The sequence below is a fragment of the Lolium rigidum genome, chromosome 3 (genome assembly GCF_022539505.1).
Source record: "Lolium rigidum isolate FL_2022 chromosome 3, APGP_CSIRO_Lrig_0.1, whole genome shotgun sequence".
NCBI lineage: Eukaryota > Viridiplantae > Streptophyta > Magnoliopsida > Poales > Poaceae > Lolium > Lolium rigidum.
Genome location: NC_061510.1, coordinates 275180624 through 275200445, shown reverse-complemented (window position 1 = coordinate 275200445; position 19822 = coordinate 275180624). Strand labels below are relative to the sequence as shown.

Genomic DNA, 19822 nt, shown 5'->3' with positions numbered 1-19822 from the left:
ACATGGTTTGCTACGTTGGATCTTGTTCGGGATCCGGCTCCATCGAACACAGGAGCGAATCTATTCTTAGGGCGCGGTGACTCGAATAGCGAACCAGTCAAAGAATAATAATATAACGCTGCCGCGAAGGATTTTGAGGTTGAACTCGCTTCTGAAGAACCGGTAGATATGCCGATCCCTCCATCAAGCAACTCTTCATGACACTAACAAAAATCTCCCCTTATCCGACGGACTTTTTGGATGGCACAAGTTGTAGTCGCATGCCAAAAAAAAGTTGTCCGGCAGATGAGCATTCCCCGCGCCGAACAAGGATGACGCTTCGTAAATCGCCACCATCTTGTCATTTTTGGTGACTAAATGCGCTGCAAAGCTTGTATACGAGGGTCCCACCATGGTTTTCGGTGTTCCTGCAAGGTTTTCTCTAGTCACACTAGGATTTGCAATGGTCCTACCTCAAATTTGACTGCCACGGACCAAAAAGTGAGTCACTTTCCTCTCCCTTTGCAAAAATCCCACATTCCCCTCCTTCACACTAGACCCTCTACGCCATCGCATCCCACCCATTTCATCGTCGATGGCGGTCAATGGCAGCCAGAAGTCACCTCTGATACCCCATAACCTCCAATAACTAGTGATACGAATCTCCATATGGAATGGACACAAATACCTATGTTTAGCATCTACACTAGTAGAGAAACCCCCCTTTTGTACCGGTTTGAAAGGGCCTTTAGTACCGGTTTTGGAACCGGTACTAAAGATCCGGCACTAAAGGCCTCCATCCTTTAGTACCGGTTCCTTACGAACCGGTACTAAAGGTGCCCGCGGGGCTGGAGATCTTTTTTTTATTTTTTTTTCACAAAAAGGCTATTTCGTTTAATTTTTTTTATCCATTTTTTTCTAATTATTTTTCACTCCCTTTTTTTCATAATTTCTAATATTTCCGTTAGTCTCTAACTACACTTAATCTCTAGTCAATTACTTACCCTTGGTCAAACTTCCCGGTCGGTCACCCATCCTCACACTACTCCAACACTAGCACGCTTAACTTCCGGGTTCCTTTCCGTCCCACTTCCAAGTGCTTTGCGCGCATGTTGTTGATAGTAGTATCATATCAATCCTATTAACATGTTGGTCAATGTGACACTTATTTATTATTTGTATTGCAAATAATTTCTTTAATAAACAAAAGTAATGATGTAATAATAATGTTGAATAAATAAATAAAATTAACTTTTTAATTTGTATTATTTTTATATATTTTTTAAACTTTTAATATTTTTTTGCCAAACTTTAAACCTGAAAATTTGAAAATCTTATAATTTGATAAAAGTAATAGTTATTCTGGGAATCAAAAAATCTTATAATTATTAATTTTAATTTTTAAAAAATTAAAAATATATAAAAGTTTTGGAAAAAACCTAAAATCTTCCTGCTTTCATATTTTGATTTGGAATTTTGAGAATCTAAAATTTGGCTAACCGGGTAAACCCGGGTGAATTCGGATGTAACTTTTTCCCACGATGATTTTGATATATTATACGTTTTTTTTTCGACGTCGTACGCAAAAGTTCTTGCGGTTTTACCATTTTCCAAAACTTTTTTGCAAAAAAAGTGAAAATTCAAATTTGTTAATTTTCCCCAATACTAGGTTGCATAACATACAAGAATCTGAAAACATTTTATTTTTTTGAATTTTCTATCATTTTCATTTGTATTTTACAAAGCAAAAAAAGGCGATCCACGGGGGGGGGGGGGTGTGGAGGTGCGTGGGCAGCAGGGACCCTTTAGTACCGGTTCCTGTCACGAACCGGTATTAAAGGTCTGTGCAGTGCAACCGGTACTAATGCACCCTTTAGTACCGGTTCGTAAGGAAACCGGTACTAAAGGGTTGGACGAAAGACCCCTTTTTCTACTAGTGCTAGGATCATATTATATATGTCATAATCAGAATTCCATTCCATTCCAATACCCCACCAGAAGCTTTGGCTGAAACTATATTCAAAGAAAAGGTGTGTCATGGTTTCCTCATGGCATGTGTCACAAAGGATGCAGTCATTGTATTCCAGATAAAAATTCTTCTTTTTCATCATTTCCTTGGTATTGAGTCGGTTGTACAGAAGTAGCCATGCAAAGAACTTTGTGTCTAGGTATACAACATGATTTCCATATTTCCAGGATTGGCTTTGGCGCCTTGCCATGAGTTCACTGTATAACGTTTTGGTATAGTATTTGGTGTTGTTGAGGATGTTCCATGTGTCATATTCCCCAGTCATCTCAAAGGCAAATAATTCAGCTTGCATTTGATGAAGTTCCTAATGTGCAATAGTCGAATAAAGGTAAGTTGACCATTGAATAGATATCAGTTGTTGAATATTGTGTAGCTTTCTCCACATTGATGTGTTCATCCTTTGAGAAGGAATGAAGGTGCGGGTAGACTTCTTCTCTAACTCGGGTTCTCAAATTTCATTTCGCACATATATAATTCAGAACTCACTATAAAAATAATAAAAATAACTTTGATCTATTCGAGAGAAAAAAGAACGATAATCATATGTATAAGTCAATAAACTTTTGTCCTCCATGTGGTTCCATACAATAATTTTTGCCCTCCACGTGGTTCCATACAATTTATCGCTTTCTTTCGAGCACTACTCGAACATCAATCAATACCAAAGTTCAGAAATTCCAAGCCAATTTACCATCATCGGGGCAATTCTGAGAATGCATCACCCAAAACATATAATCACGTTCACACGTTCCCCAGACGAAGCCTCCTCTCTACGCCCCCTTGATACAAGTAGTCGCTGCCTCCGCCGACCATATGCTCAGCACCCTTCTTTAAATATCTAAATACAATAAGGAAATCTTTTCTGGTAACAAGTAAGAGGGATAACTACAACTGTATTTAGCTTAATTTCATATCTTTACAAAGAAAAGGGGGATTTTTTTAGAAGTATGTGCAATTCTGGGAATTTTTTAGTAATTCGTTCAGAAAATGGATCACAATCAGAAGTAGGGGGAAATTCAGAAGTTCAGAAGAAGAAAATGAGGAGGTGTTGGATTCAGTTGAGTTGCAGCACGTCATGCATCCATTCACAACCAATACATATCTATGAATAACCAATCAGTAAAAACACAGGTACAACCCATCCGTATCCATCCAGGACATATCCATGAAGAAAAATTGTGAAATAAATTGTGAAATAGCATGGCATAGCTCGTGCCAGGTGGTATTAGGAACATAGAGTTGGATATCCCCACAAACTTCATGGCGTAAGTTGCTTAAGGCATGCAGAGAACGGCTTCTTCTTCGAGGCGTCCCGTCACCCAATATATCAAGAGAACTGACCATCAAAATTTCTCGCAGTGGAGTAAGTATGTTTTTCGGCAATAGAACAGTAGTATAAACTGATAATGATTTCTCAATTGCATCTGAACTAATTCTGCGAGGATTTGAGTTAATAATAAGAGAAATTAGCAGCAGCTGTGCACTATTTGTTTGGCATCACTGTACAGAAGCAACGAACTAAGTTTTTCTCCATTGTGATGTTCTTCTCCACTGGCCATGTACTAATCTGATTAATGGCAAGCATACCCAACCAAATGGTCAACCTAAACAGCCCAATTATGTCATGACTGCATGTCTGTCCTCATCACGAGCAGCTTCCTTCATTGTATAATTTTCCAAAATTGATTGCACCATATGTCATATCCAAGATAGTTAAAATCCTCAACATCCATTATATATTGCATTGAACTTGAGAAATACCAAAGGTACCCAAGATTGTAGTGATTAAGTGCCATACCTCTTCAATTTAATTTTGCTCCCTTTTCGAATGATTCTTCATAGTTGACCTTGCTACAGATAACGGTGTATGCTGCTTCTTGATGGCCTATTGCAGACAAATGAAAGATGCGGAGATGATGCACCGTAGAAACAAGGATTACCTTTCCACCCGGTTCAACTACTTCGGAATTCTATATTTGCTTCTGGTCCTTCCATGTAGAGGCACCTGAAAACAACACAAAGTGAATGTACCTGAATAAAAACTCCAAAATAATAAAAATTGTGTACATTGATAGAGGAACTTACATTTTTAAACAAAAATATCTACAGATATATAAAATGGTAAATAATAAGAACTCATAAGTTAAAGAAGCTCAATTATTTGAGGTCACAATTATATTACTTCTGAAGCATCTACAAGAACACAAATGTAGTTCAAAATCATTTCAGAAACAAATTTGCTGTTCTTCAAACCCAAAATATAAAAAGCAACAAAATGCAACAATGTTTCTATAACATGTAGACACATCTAGTGAAAAGAATTACATTCTGACATTATCTAACTATACTTTCCTCCAACCAAACTCCACAAGATAGTGTCTTAGGAAATTCGCGGGAGTAGCTAGGATTTTGCTTCACAACTACGATAGATTGAGTTGCATAGTATCCACCATTGAATCATCATATAGCTGTAAGCCAAAGCAAAAGCTGCTCTTTGACAAAGTATCCTATGTCAAATTCTCAAAATCAAGTCGATGGATTTAGTAGAAAGAAAGATACCTCAACACTGACAGTTGGAACATGGTAACAACAGCTTAGAATGCAGTATAAAATAATTACTGAATAGATCGGCATCTTTCAACAACTTCTCAATATCAATGTTAGGCGCGTAGACCTTGACATGTTGGTGAATTTCTCCATGTACATATTTGAAAGACTATCGGACCTAAGGATGCCTCAGAACATACGTGCTCCACAAAATTCTCAAAGAAGCTGCGAGGATACACAAGGACAAACCATGAATTGGTGGTACTCGCTGGTCAATGAGAGCACCTCGGCGCAGCGGGGTCTACGGTGCCAGAGACCGAAGGGTCCAAGACAACCTCGGACGCCACTTTGATAGTCTTGACTTGGGCATCCCCTTTACCATACTCTTACCTGACTCGAGGTGCCAAACAATCTGTAGGCCCAGATTGAGTGCCCTCCATGGCGAGGTGGGAGCTGATCTCCCGGCAAGGGGTGGTCCAGCCTCGACCTGCCTTGTCTTGGTGCAGACAGCCGGGAGATGCTTGACGCGGGCGAGCAGCTCCAGCTCAGACAGGGCCTTGAGACTGGAGACGGCGTTGTAGAGGCCGACCAGGCGAACTATGTAGCTAGTGACTTGGGCATGGTCTTGCATTTTACCTTGACAGCAGTGAGGTCAACGTTGTTCTGCTAAAGGTAGCGGACGAAGTCTATGAAGTTCTCTTCCATCGGAAGGTAGTGGCCACTGTATGGCCATATTGCCTGAAGAAATAGGACAACATCAGGCATCTGTTACACCTGGCAAAAGTCGGTCCAACCCTAATGTTGCTTGTTATGGTACTATAAAAAACCAGATGCATTATTTTTCTCGATGTGAACATACCTTTAAAATTCCGTCTTTTACCATTAATCTTCCAGCAGTCGTTATTGCTCCACCAGCTAGAAAACTGGAGTGTTGAAACGATCCTTTCTTCACGAAAACTTCAGAAGGAAGGAAGAGAATTGTATCGACCATTCAATAAACGTCATGCGCATCCCTCTCCAGTTGGTACTATAGATTCCAGGATAGTGAAAAGAAGAAAAAAAATCCTACCTGCCAACATAGAATGCCTTGGTGGTGCTGAGGACAAAAATCCACTTGGGGTCATCTTGTCAGTTTGTTTGAAGACAAGTTTACCACTCTCCACAACTACTTCATACAGTTGCCTTTCTTGCTATAATTCAGTACAGGAGACACATAAGTAATGATCAGATGATGTTTTGAATAAACTTGTGCTAAGAACTCTTTTTTTCATATTAGAGTTGAGGAACATACTGGTCCAAGGTACTTGATGCACTAGCTATGAAGTTTACTCCTAGGGCACTTCTCAAGATTTATTTCTTTGCCTCTCCCCAATGTATAACATGTTGATTATGTTAGATAATAACACATCATTAGTTATAGGTTCTTAAATTGCCACTAATTTAAAGCCTATAAAATAGGTATAATAAGGTCAATTCTACATACCAATAGAAAAATGGTTCTGTACTCTCACTCATGGACCATTGACATAGGCATCCCCAATGGGCATACCGAAGATGGTACCCGGGGTTTACTGAAGGCCCATGACTCGAAGAATAAGAAGATTCGGAAGCCCAATTTATTATTAAGGAAAACTAGAGTTGTATTAGGAAATACTACTTGTAATCTTGTGGGACGGGTTGGAAACCCTCCCGGACTCTGTAACTTGTGTATTATGAATCCCTCGACTCCACCTCCTATATAAGGGGGGTCGAGGGACAAAGATAGCATCGATTCATTGTCTCACGCAACCCTAGTTTTCACATCGTCTAGTACTTTTCGGTTGAAACCTTCGAGATCTACTTGCCCTCTACTTCCGACTAAAACCCTAGTCTACAATCTGTAGGCATTGATAAGTTAATCCCTTATCAATTGGCGCCGACCGTGGGGATTAGAGGTGTCAAGGATCTTATCTCGATGGCACGTTCAAGATCGTCGACTTCGTCAACTGCAAGCAACATGATGGACAGAGGTAAACAGATCAAAACTGGTCTAGTTGATTTTGTTCCTCACCCGCCCTCCCGTTTGGATGCATATGCGTATCTGGAGGAGCCCATGGAGACGACGTTCGGAAAGTTCCACTTCCGCGTCGAGAAAGAAGGAGCATATCGTATCGAGATTCTGATCTCGTCGGGATTATCAGCGGTCGATCCTAATTTTTCGAGTTCAGCATCGTCAATCGAATCAGGCGACGAGGAGATTTCGTCGCCACGCTTCATCAGCACCAGGGCAAGTGAAAAACTCGCCAAGATCTTCAGCGAAATGTCTTTCGAGTCATCTGCGGACTCCGATATATGCAATGACTCGAGAAACATCGACAGCTTCAACTTCATCGACAGATCCACTACTGTTGGAAAGTGTAGGATAACGTTGCATAGAAAACAAAAAATTTCCTACGGCGAACACGCAATCCAAGCCAAGATGCAATCTAGAAGACGGTAGCAACGAGGGGGTATCGAGTCTCACCCTTGAAGAGATTCCAAAGCCTACAAGATGAGGCTCTTGTTGCTGCGGTAGACGATCACTTGCCGCTTGCAAAAGCGCGTAGAAGATCTTGATCACGATCGGTTCCGGCGCCACGAACGGGCAGCACCTCCGTACTCGGTCACACGTTCGGTTGTTGATGAAGACGACGTCCACCTCCCCGTTCCAGCGGGCAGCGGAAGTAGTAGCTCCTCTTGAATCCGACAGCACGACGGCGTGGTGTCGGTGGCGGTGAAGAAGTCCGGCGGAGCTTCGCTAAGCTACGCGGGCAATATGGAGGAGAGGGGGCGGCTAGGGTTTGGGAGGGGGTGGCCGGCCACTCTATGGGGGGCGGCCAGCTTGTGGTCTTGGGGTGGCCGGCCCCCTCCCTTGGCCCCTCATTATATAGGTGGATCCCAAGTGTTGGTGTCCAAGTCTTCGAATAAGACCCGAAACCAAAACCTTCCATAGGAGGGGAAACCTAGCCCAACTAGGACTCCCACCCAAAGGTGGGATTCCCACCTCCCATGTGGGGGTGGCCGGCCCCCTATGGTGGAGTCCACTTGGGACTCCACCCCATCTAGGGCTGGCCGGCCATGGAGGTGGAGTCCCTTGTGGACTCCACCTTCCTTGGTGGTTTCTTCCGGACTTTTCTAGAACCTTCTAGAACCTTCCATAGAACCTTCCGCGACATTTTATTTCACATAAAATGACATCCTATATATGAATCTTATTCTCCGGACCATTCCGGAACTCCTCGTGATGTCCGGGATCTCATCCGGGACTCCGAACAAATATTCGAACTCCATTCCATAATTCAAGTGCTACCATTTCAACATCCAACTTTAAGTGTGTCACCCTACGGTTCGAGAACTATGCGGACATGGTTGAGTACTCACTCCGACCAATAACCAATAGCGGGATCCGGAGATCCATAATGGCTCCCACATATTCAACGATGACTTTAGTGATCGAATGAACCATACACATATATTACCAATTCCCTTTGTCTCGCGATATTTTACTTGTCCGAGGTTTGATCTTCGGTATCACTCTATACCTTGTTCAACCTCGTCTCTCGACAAGTACTCTTTACTCGTACCGTGGTATGTGGTCTCTTATGAACTCATTCATATGCTTGCAAGACATTAGACGACATTCCACCGAGAGGGCCCGGAGTATATCTATCCGTCATCGGGATGGACAAATCCCATTGTTGATCCATATGCCTCAACTCATACTTTCCGGATACTTAATCCCACCTTTATAGCCACCCATTTACGCAGTGGTGTTTGGTGTAATCAAAGTACCTTTACTGGTATAAGTGATTTACATGATCTCATGGTCATAAGGACTAGGTAACTATGTATCGAAAGCTTATAGCAAATAACTTAATGACGAGATCTTATGCTACGCTTAATTGGGTGTGTCCATTATATCATTCACACAATGACATAACCTTGTTATTAATAACATCCAATGTTCATGATTATGAAACTAATCATCCATTAATCAACAAGCTAGTTTAAGAGGCATACTAGGGACTTCTTGTTTGTCTACATATCACACATGTACTAATGTTTCGGTTAATACAATTCTAGCATGATATATAAACATTTATCATAAACATAAAGATATAAATAATAACCACTTTATTATTTCCTCTAGGGCATATCTCCTTCAGTCTCCCACTTGCACTAGAGTCAATAATCTAGATTACATTGTAATATACCTAACACCCATGGCATTCTGGTGTTGGTCATGCTTTGCCCTAGGGAGAGCTTTAGTCAACGGATCCGCTACATTCGGATCGGTGTGTACTTTGCAAATCTTTACTTCTCCATCTTCGATGTACTCGCGAATCGAGTGGTAACGCAGCTTGATATGCTTCGGCCTCTTGTGTGACCTTGGCTCTTGTGCATTGGCGATGGCACCCATGTTATCACGAGTAAATGATTAATGGGTCCAATGCACTAGGAACCACACCGAGCTCTACAATGAACCTCTTCATCCATACCGCTTCGATGAAGCCTCCGAAGCCGCTATGTACTGCGATTCACGTTGAAGACTTCGCCACCGTGCACTGCTTCGAGCTTGCCCGGCTCACTGCAGCACCATTCAATATAAACACGTACCCGGATTGTGACTTAGAGTCATCGGGATCGGTGTTCCAACTTGCATCGGTGTAACCGTTTACAACGAGCTCTTGGTCACCTCCATAACAAAGAAACATATCCTTAGTTCTTTTCAAGTACTTCGGGATATTCTTGACCGCTGTCCGAGTGTTCCATTCCTGGATCACTTTGATATCTGCTAGTCAAACTAACGGCATGTGCTATATCCGGTCTAGTACATAGCATGGCATACATGATAGATCCTACTTGCCGAGGCATAGGGGATGTTACACATCCTTTCTCTTTCTTCTGCCGTAGCCGGTCCTTGAGTTTTACTCAATACCTTGCTCAGTAACATAGGTAAGAACCCTTTCTTACTTTCGTCCATTCTAAACTTCTTTAGAATCTTGTCCAGATATGTACTCTGTGATAGCCCTATTAGGCGTCTTGATCTATCTCTATAAATCTTGATGCCTAATATATACGATGCTTCACCAAGGTCTTTCATTGAAAAACTATTATTCAAATAACCCTTAACACTGCTTAATAGTTCTATATCATTCCCGATCAATAATATGTCATCTACATATAATATCAGGAATGCTACAGAGCACCCACTCACTTTCTTGTAAATACAGGCCTCTCCATGACACTGTATAAACCCGAAGTCTTTGATCACCTTATCAAAGCGTCGGTTCCAACTTCTTGATGCTTGCTTCAGTCCATAGATTGAACGCTGAAGTTTGCATACTTTGTCGGCATTTTTAGGATCGACAAAACCTTTGGGTTGTACCATATACAACTCTTCCTCAATATCTCCATTAAGGAACGCCGTTTTGACATCCATCCGCCAAATCTCATAATCGAAAAATGCAGCTATTGCTAACAAAATCCTCACAGATTTTAGCTTCGCTACGGGTGAGAAAGTCTCATCGTAGTCAACTCCTTGAATTTGTCGGAAACCCTTTGCGACAAGTCGAGCTTTATAGACGAGTAATATTACCATCGGCATCTGTTTTCTCTTGAAGATCCATTTATTCTCGACAGCCTTTCGGCTATCGGGTAAGTCTACCAAAGTCCATACTTTGTTATCATACATGGATCCCATTTCGGATTTCATGGCTTCTTGCCATTTGTTGGAATCTGGGCTCATCATCGCTTCTTCATACGTCGCAGGGTCCTCATCATTGTTATCTACAATCATGACATTTAAACAAGGATCATACCAATCAGGAGTGGCACGTTCCCTTGTCGATCTGCGAGGTTCAGTAGTTTCCTCGTTCGAAGTTTCATGATCATTATCATTAGCTTCCTCTGTTGCCGGTGTAGGCGGATCAACGAGTATAGATTCATCAATCTCATCGAGTTCTACTTTTCTTCCAGTCACTTCTTTAGTGAGAAATTCTTTCTCAAGAAAGGTTCCGTTCTTAGCAACAAAGATTTTGCCTTCGGATTTGTGATAGAAAGTGTACCCTATAGTTTCCTTAGGGTATCCTATGAAGACGCATTTCTCCGCTTTGGGTTCTAGCTTGTCCGGTTGTAACTTCTTTACATAGGCTTCGCAACCCCAAACTTTCAGGAACGACGACTTAGGTTTCTTATTAAACCATAATTCATACGGTGTCGTTTCTACGGATTTTGATGGTGCTCTATTTAAAGTGAATGCGGCTGTCTCTAATGCATAACTCCAAAATGATAACGGCAAATCAGTAAGAGACATCATACTACGAACCATATCTAAGAGAGTTCGATTACGACGTTCGGACACACCGTTTCGTTGAGGTGTTCCCGGCGGTGTCAATTGTGAAAGTATTCCGCATTTCTTTAAATGCATGCCAAACTCATAACTCAGATATTCACCTCCACGATCAGATCGTAGAAATTTGATCTTCTTGTTACGTTGATTTTCTACTTCACTTTGAAATTCCTTAAACTTCTCGAAAGTTTCGGATTTATGTTTCATGAAATAGATATACCCATATCTACTCAGATCATCTGTGAAGGTTAGAACATAACGATAACCACCGCGTGATGCTACGCTCATTGGTCCACATACATCTGTATGTATGATTTCCAATAAGTCAGTAGCTCGCTCCATCATACCGAGAAAATGGAGTCTTTGTCATTTTACCCATTAGACATGCTTCGCATCTATCAAGTGACTCAAAGTCAAGTGATTCAAGTAATCCATCGGTATGGAGTTTCTTCATGCGTTTCACTCCAATATGACCAAGACGACGAGTGCCACATATAAGTAGAATTATCATTAAGTTTAATTCGCTTAGCATCAATGTTATGTATATGCGTATCACTACTATCGAGATCTAATAGAAATAAGCCATTCTTTTGTGGTGCTCGACCATAAAAGATATTATTCATAAAAATAGAACAACCATTATTCTCAGACTTGAATGAATAACCGTCTTGCATTAAACAAGATCCGGATATAATGTTCATGCTCAACGCAGGTACATAATAGCAATTATTTAGGCTTAAAACTAATCCCGAAGGTAGATGTAGAGGAAGTGTGCCGACTGCGATCACATTGACCTTGGATCCGTTTCCAACGCGCATCGTCACTTCATCTTTCAGCAGTTGTCGTTTATTCTTTAGTTCCTGTTTCGAGTTACAAATATGAGCAACCGAACCGGTATCAAATACCCGTGTACTAGAACGAGAACCGGTGAAATGAACATCTATAACATGTATATCAAATATACCTTCTTTCTTCTTCTTGACAAGGCCGCTCTTCGGATCAGCCGGATACTTGGAGCAATTACGCTTCCAGAGTGTCCCTTCTCCTTGCGATAATAGCACTCAAGCATCGGGCTTAGGGCCGTTCTTAGGTTTCATAGGAGGCGTGGCAGCTTTCTTGCCACCCTTCTTGAATTTTCCCTTAGACTTGCCCTGTTTCTTGAAGCCGGTGGTCTTGTTGACCATCAACACTTGGTGCTCTTTCTTGATCTCAATCTCAGCAGCTTTTAGCATGCCAAAAGTTCGAGTAACTCCTTGTTCATGTTCTGCATATTGTAGTTCATCACAAAGTTCTTGTAACTTGGTGGCGGTGATTGAAGGACACGATTAATCCCCGATCCGTTAGGAATCACTATTCCCAAGTCACTGAGTTTCTTCGCATGCCCGGTCATGGCGAGCATGTGCTCACTAACGGAGCTGCCTTCTTCCATCATACGAGCTGAAGAAATGTTTCGATGCTTCATAGCATTCCACTCGCCGCATGAGTCTCGAATATAGCTTTCAGCTCATTCATCAACTCATGAGGATCATGGTGCTCAAAACGTTTTTGAAGATCGGATTCCGGATCGCACAGGATGGCACACTGAACTTGAGAGTACCGAGTTTTCCGAGTCGCGTAAACGGCTTTTACTTCATCGGATTCATCTTCTGCAGGAGGGTCACCTAGCGGTGCATCAAGCACAAATTGCAGATTTCCGCCAGAGAGGAAGATCCTCACATGACGGAACCAGTCGGTGAAGTTGCTACCGTTGCTCTTAAGTTTCTCTTTTTCTAGGAACTGATTAAAATTGATTGGGGACGCCATCTCTACAACATATATTTGCAATAGTTTAGACTAAGTTTATGACAAATTGAGTTCAAATTTTAATTCAACATAATTAAAAACCTAAGTGAACTCCCACTCAAAACAATATCCCTCGCATTGTCTTAGTGATCACACGAACCAAATCCACCGCACCTAAACCCGATCATCACGAGAAAAGGTGTGATTTTAATGGCGAACACTCAAAGTGTTCATCATATCAACCATATGATTCATGCTCTACCTTTCGGTATCACGTGTTCCGAGACCATGTCTGTACATGCTAGGCTCGTCAAGGCCACCTTAGTATCCGCATGTGCAAAACTGTCTTGCACCCGTTATATGTACTTATTGAATCTATCACACCCGATCATCACGAGGTGCTTCGAAACGACAAGACTTGGCAACGGTGCTACTAAGGATGAACACTTTATTATCTTGAGATTTTAGTGAGGGATCATCTTATAATGCTACCGTCGCGATCTAAGCAAAATAAGATGCATAAAAAGGATTAACATCACATGCAGTTCATATGTGATATGATATGGCCCTTTTGTTCTTGCGCCTTTGATCTTCATCTCCAAAGCACGGATATGATCTCCATCATCTTCGGGCATGATCTCCATCATCGTCGGCGTAGCGTCAAGGTCAATGGCGCCGTCTTCATGATTGTCCTCCATGTAGCAACTATTACAACTACTTTGAAATACTACTCAACATGAAATTTAAAGACAACCATAAGGCTCCTGCCGGTTGCCACAATACAATAATGATCATCTCATACATATTCATCATCACATTATGGCCATATCACATCACCAAACCCTGCAAAAACAAGTTAGACGTCTCTAATTTGGTTTGCATATTTTACGTGGTTTAGGGTTTTCGAGAGAGATCTAATCTACCTACGAACATGAACCACAACGTTGATACTAATGTTTTCAATAGAAGAGTAAATTGAATCTTTACTATAGTAGGAGAGACGAGACACCCGCAAAGCCTCTTATGCAATACAAGTTGCATGTCGAACGAGGAACAAGTCTCATGAACGCGGTCATGTAAAGTTAGTCCGAGCCGCTTCATCCCACTATGCCATAAAGATGCAAAGTACTCAAACTAAAGATAACAAGAGCATCAACGCCCACAAACCATTGTGTTCTACTCGTGCAACCATCTATGCATAGACACGGCTCTGATACCACTGTAGGATAACGTTGCATAGAAAACAAAAATTTTCCTACGGCGAACACGCAATCCAAGCCAAGATGCAATCTAGAAGACGGTAGCAACGAGGGGGTATCGAGTCTCACCCTTGAAGAGATTCCAAAGCCTACAAGATGAGGCTCTTGTTGTTGCGGTAGACGATCACTTGCCGCTTGCAAAGCGCGTAGAAGATCTTGATCACGATCGGTTCCGGCGCCACGAACGGGCAGCACCTCCGTACTCGGTCACACGTTCGGTTGTTGATGAAGACGACGTCCACCTCCCCGTTCCGGCGGGCAGCGGAAGTAGTAGCTCCTCTTGAATCCGACAGACACGACGGCGTGGTGTCGGTGGCGGTGAAGAAGTCCGGCGGAGCTTCGCTAAGCTACGCGGGCAATATGGAGGAGAGGGGGCGGCTAGGGTTTGGGAGGGGTGGCCGGCCACTCTATGGGGGCGGCCAGCTTGTGGTCTTGGGGTGGCCGGCCCCTCCCTTGGCCCCTCATTATATAGGTGGATCCCAAGTGTTGGTGTCCAAGTCTTCGAATAAGACCCGAAACCAAAACCTTCCATAGGAGGGGAAACCTAGCCCAACTAGGACTCCCACCCAAAGGTGGGATTCCCACCTCCCATGTGGGGGTGGCCGGCCCCCTATGGTGGAGTCCACTTGGGACTCCACCCCATCTAGGGCTGGCCGGCCATGGAGGTGGAGTCCCTTGTGGACTCCACCTTCCTTGGTGGTTTCTTCCGGACTTTTCTAGAACCTTCTAGAACCTTCCATAGAACCTTCCGCGACATTTTATTTCACATAAAATGACATCCTATATATGAATCTTATTCTCCGGACCATTCCGGAACTCCTCGTGATGTCCGGGATCTCATCCGGGACTCCGAACAAATATTCGAACTCCATTCCATAATTCAAGTGCTACCATTTCAACATCCAACTTTAAGTGTGTCACCCTACGGTTCGAGAACTATGCGGACATGGTTGAGTACTCACTCCGACCAATAACCAATAGCGGGATCCGGAGATCCATAATGGCTCCCACATATTCAACGATGACTTTAGTGATCGAATGAACCATACACATATATTACCAATTCCCTTTGTCTCGCGATATTTTACTTGTCCGAGGTTTGATCTTCGGTATCACTCTATACCTTGTTCAACCTCGTCTCCGACAAGTACTCTTTACTCGTACCGTGGTATGTGGTCTCTTATGAACTCATTCATATGCTTGCAAGACATTAGACGACATTCCACCGAGAGGGCCCGGAGTATATCTATCCGTCATCGGGATGGACAAATCCCACTGTTGATCCATATGCCTCAACTCATACTTTCCGGATACTTAATCCCACCTTTATAGCCACCCATTTACGCAGTGGTGTTTGGTGTAATCAAAGTACCTTTCCGGTATAAGTGATTTACATGATCTCATGGTCATAAGGACTAGGTAACTATGTATCGAAAGCTTATAGCAAATAACTTAATGACGAGATCTTATGCTACGCTTAATTGGGTGTGTCCATTATATCATTCACACAATGACATAACCTTGTTATTAATAACATCCAATGTTCATGATTATGAAACTAATCATCCATTAATCAACAAGCTAGTTTAAGAGGCATACTAGGGACTTCTTGTTTGTCTACATATCACACATGTACTAATGTTTCGGTTAATACAATTCTAGCATGATATATAAACATTTATCATAAACATAAAGATATAAATAATAACCACTTTATTATTTCCTCTAGGGCATATCTCCTTCAGAAAGGTCTTCACCAATCTCTATGATGGTGTCACCAAACCCAGCAAGGTTCAGAATCCAAAATATCGTCAGATTTATGCCATTGGAGAACCAAGTTGCGATCAGGAGGAGACATGAGAGGCTTTCGATGATGTGGGAAATCCATACGTTGATCCCGCTGACCTTAGGCGAGGTTTAGGAACTAAATATGTCGGGTCTGCACCACGTCTAAGGGTCCAACTTCCACAAGCAGCGTGAGATAGAACCGCACGAGCTATGGATGGCACAGAACCAATGACTACAACTGTTACGTCGGAAGAATTGCAAGCATACCAATACAGACTCGCCGCGTTGGAAGAGAATTGGAAAAACAGACAGCTGCTCTAAATAGAAGGAGGGAGGCAGCTTCTGTGTCAAGTAGGCGAAGGGCGGAGTTAAGCCGACATTCAGGAACTTCGGGAGATAGTCACAGAGAAGCTCGAAATAGAGCAAGATCTCGGCTGCAAAACATACCTGAGGCTGACAGAGAAAATCTAGTTCAAAATCTCGACATGTCCTTTATGTCGATAGACACGAGGGGGAATATTACCCCTAAGACACCGGAAGCTGGGTATATGGAAACGCAAGCTTTTATCCTCGCATCCAAGTCACCTCCCGGAGATCCAAGAGAAGCATTGTACAATATGGCCATGGCAGGAGTTGGAGCCATGGGAACGGTGTTTGTAACTTCGCCTCCCGAAGGATCAGCAAGAAAAAATAGTCCACGACCTGCCGCAGCAGCGCCAGGGCCTGAGAGAACAAGTGGAGCAAGAGATAGATATGTGTGGGCTGCCGTGCTTCACAAGGAGGGTCCGGAAGACTCGAGTTCCTTCAGGGTTTAAGTTACCCGACAATTTCAAAAAATTTGACGGCCTGCAAGATCTAGAGGACTGGCTAGTTGATTATCTCGAGACGGTGAAGTTGATAGGAGGAACCAGAGCAGCAGCCATGCAGAGCATTCAAGTACATCTGAGTGGAGCCACGCGATCTTGGATAAAGAAGCTTCCGCCAGGTTCCATCGACAGCTGAGACAATTTTGAGGACGTGTTCGTCAAGAATTTCCGATCTACCTGCAAAAAACCCGCATCACTAGAAGAGTTAAGATCGTGTCGACAAAAGCATGATGAATCAATGAGAAAGTACATCCAGAGGTGGTTCATCATTAAAACTCGACATAGAATATATCTGACGAGAGAGCGATAGATGCGTTCGTGGCAGGAATTCGACGAGGAGATTTTGTTGAAGACTTGGGGAGAACCAACCCAAGGACAGTGTCAGCACTGATGGAGATAGCGAACAGGTGGGCAGACAGAGAAGATGCTGTTCATAATAAGCGACACAGGTCACCTGAGGAGGACCGCGGTCGAAATTTTCAAAATAGACGGCGATTTCCTCGGCAATTCTCGAGCTACGATGCTCCCGGCCAAATATCGGCTGGGTTTCGGGGAAGCGCCGGAGGAAACAATAGAGATGAATATCAGAGGAGTAATGAGCAGCGAGTCGACGATAGAGATGACTCTCGGAATAACAGGCAAAATAGTGGACCAAGGTTTCAGAGACCTTTTGTATCTCCCGAAGATATGGAGCAGAGGAGGTATGAGCACAGGTGCGGTGAAGGGGAATACGCGAGGAAGAAGGAGAGTACTTATAGTAAGCTCAGTCGGAACGCCGCACCGTTGGATGTTCTCCAAATAGACTTGATGCTTTACACGTGGATCAAAGGGTACAATGGTACTTTTACCATGAGGGAACTGGACAGGCGCTACAGTGCGTGCAGCAGAAAAAACGGAGGACGTGTGTCCCCCACTTGCATAACGTGTCAACAGGACGCAGATTTTGGGCCCGCAGGTCAGTGAACGGACAGCTCTCGCGTCTTCCCAATACAAGGATCGTGGCTATCGTCAGTAGTGATGTCACCTTTTTAAAGAAAAATCTTGGCTATAAAGATTACTGCAAGCGCGGCAGACAAAGACTATTGAGCCTTTGATCAAATACAAGTTTTTGCCCAAACGCTCGGGGGCTACTTTGTAAAAAAGAAAAGTTGAGTATGACAAAATATAAATGGCGAGAGCCTATGACCAAATACAAGCATTTGTTCATAGCCTCGGGGGCTACTCCCATCGGGAGCGCTGGTCGCGCACCCGATAGATATGAAAACCTCGAGAAAGAAGGAAAATATAGCAACATAAGGCGTTGAGCCTACAACCAAGTACAAGTCCTTGGCTGTAGCCTCGGGGGCTACTCCCATCAGGAACGCTGTTCGCGTGCCCGATAAAATTATAAAAAAAAAGAAATGAGAAATATTTCGAGTTATACAAATAACTCTGCATATACTCCCATCGGGAAGGAAAGATAAGTCATCCGTTGATTCAATAAAATGTGCTATTCCAACAGCCGAAAAAGCACTCAGCAATATATTCTCAGAGCGCCAAAATGCGAATAATCTCTGAATGCCGCAAAACTTTGCGAAGGTAAGACCCCAGATCCGTTCTGAGCGGCATGGCGCCGTCTCTGACGTCGGTTTGCTACTTTTTTCCGTATCAACAGATACGAAGAAAAATCCTAACGGACGCGTTAGGTACCCGATAAAATATGACTGGGACTCGACAGAATGGTAAGACCTTAAGTGGCACCTGTCGAAGTTTACACCAGTATCCCGAGATCATGTCCAGGGACGTGATCTTGAAGTAGGTTTTTGCGGATTGCCACTAGAGCAGTTAACTAGTACCTGATCCATCAGATGAACTAGCCCCAACTACCATTATCCCTATACAATATATAATTGCATATCCAAAGATATGTGATAAATTCGACAGAGTTATTGAATGATTAAAGTTGGAGATTTTTCCTGATTCTTCGATTCAAGCAAAATCTCGGGGGCTACTGACATAGGCAACCCCAATGGGCATGCCGAAGATGGTACCCGGGATTTACTGAAGGCCCATGACTCGAAGAATAAGAAGATTCGGAAGCCCAATTTATTATTAAGAAAAACTAGAGTTGTATTAGGAAATACTACTTGTAATCTTGCGGGACGGGTTGGAAACCCTCCCGGACTCTGTAACTTGTGTATTATGAATCCCTCGACTCCACCTCCTATATAAGGGGGGATCGAGGGACAAAGATAGCATCGATTCATTGTCTCACGCAACCCTAGTTTTCACATCGTCGAGTACTTTTCGGCTGAAACCTTCGTGATCTACTTGCCCTCTACTTCCGACTAAAACCCTAGTCTACAATCTGTAGGCATTGATAAGTTAATCCCTTGTCAACCATACATCATAATAGATATGCAAATTGTGCTCATATCGATGCCTCGGATATATATGTCCAAACGTATAAAGGTAACATCAGTAAACAATATTTTGTTGTTGAAGAATGATATCGAGCTGTGCTTAAGTGATGCAAAGTCTAGTACTTTCCACCTGAAATGAGTCAAAACTTAGTTTCTGATTCTTTCTTTTCTGAAACAAAAGTTACTGAATCTTTCAACACCAAGGCTAGCTTACAGTTCCAATGTTCAACAACTAAAGAAAATAGACGCGTACCATAGCTCTTCTATGACGACCACGCAATCAGCAAGGTGTCGCCTAGTGCGGTAACTCTTGTAAACCTTTTGAACCTTCACAGACGCAACATCAAGTTCACACTTTGGGCTGGATGAAACATTGGGGCTCACCGCCATGGAAAGATCTGAATTTCTCCGGTCATCGACAATGCTTATCGCAGTCGGCATGCTCTTAAGCTCCACTGAACCTGTGGCGTCCACTCCTCTTTGCCATTCTTTGAAGCTCAGCGAGTGCATCAGCCTGCCCATGGAGATTGCTTTCGCTGTGATGTTCTTCTCTTTTTCATCCCAAGGAGCAGAGATTTTGTTCACTATGTTAATTTCGTGTGTCCCTGGGCTGGAGATCTCTACGGAAAGTACTTCAAACCATGCGCGATGATACAATTCCATAAACTGAACCTTGTGCTGAAAAATTTCAGACATACGAAGTCAGTGTCAAGTGAAACGCTGAAAACCTTGAAGACAATTCTGCTCCCGAGACATGGTCAGAACTGAGACGGAAGAGCAAAAACCAACTTCTCTAGAGT

The 19822-nt window shown here is 42.9% G+C and overlaps 1 pseudogene; it reads right to left on the bottom strand.

Moving 5' to 3' along the window:
• Window positions 1-4186: 4186 nt before the first annotated feature.
• LOC124696559 lies at window positions 4187-19544 on the bottom strand (annotated as a pseudogene).
• Between the last annotated feature and the right edge of the window lie 278 nt (window positions 19545-19822).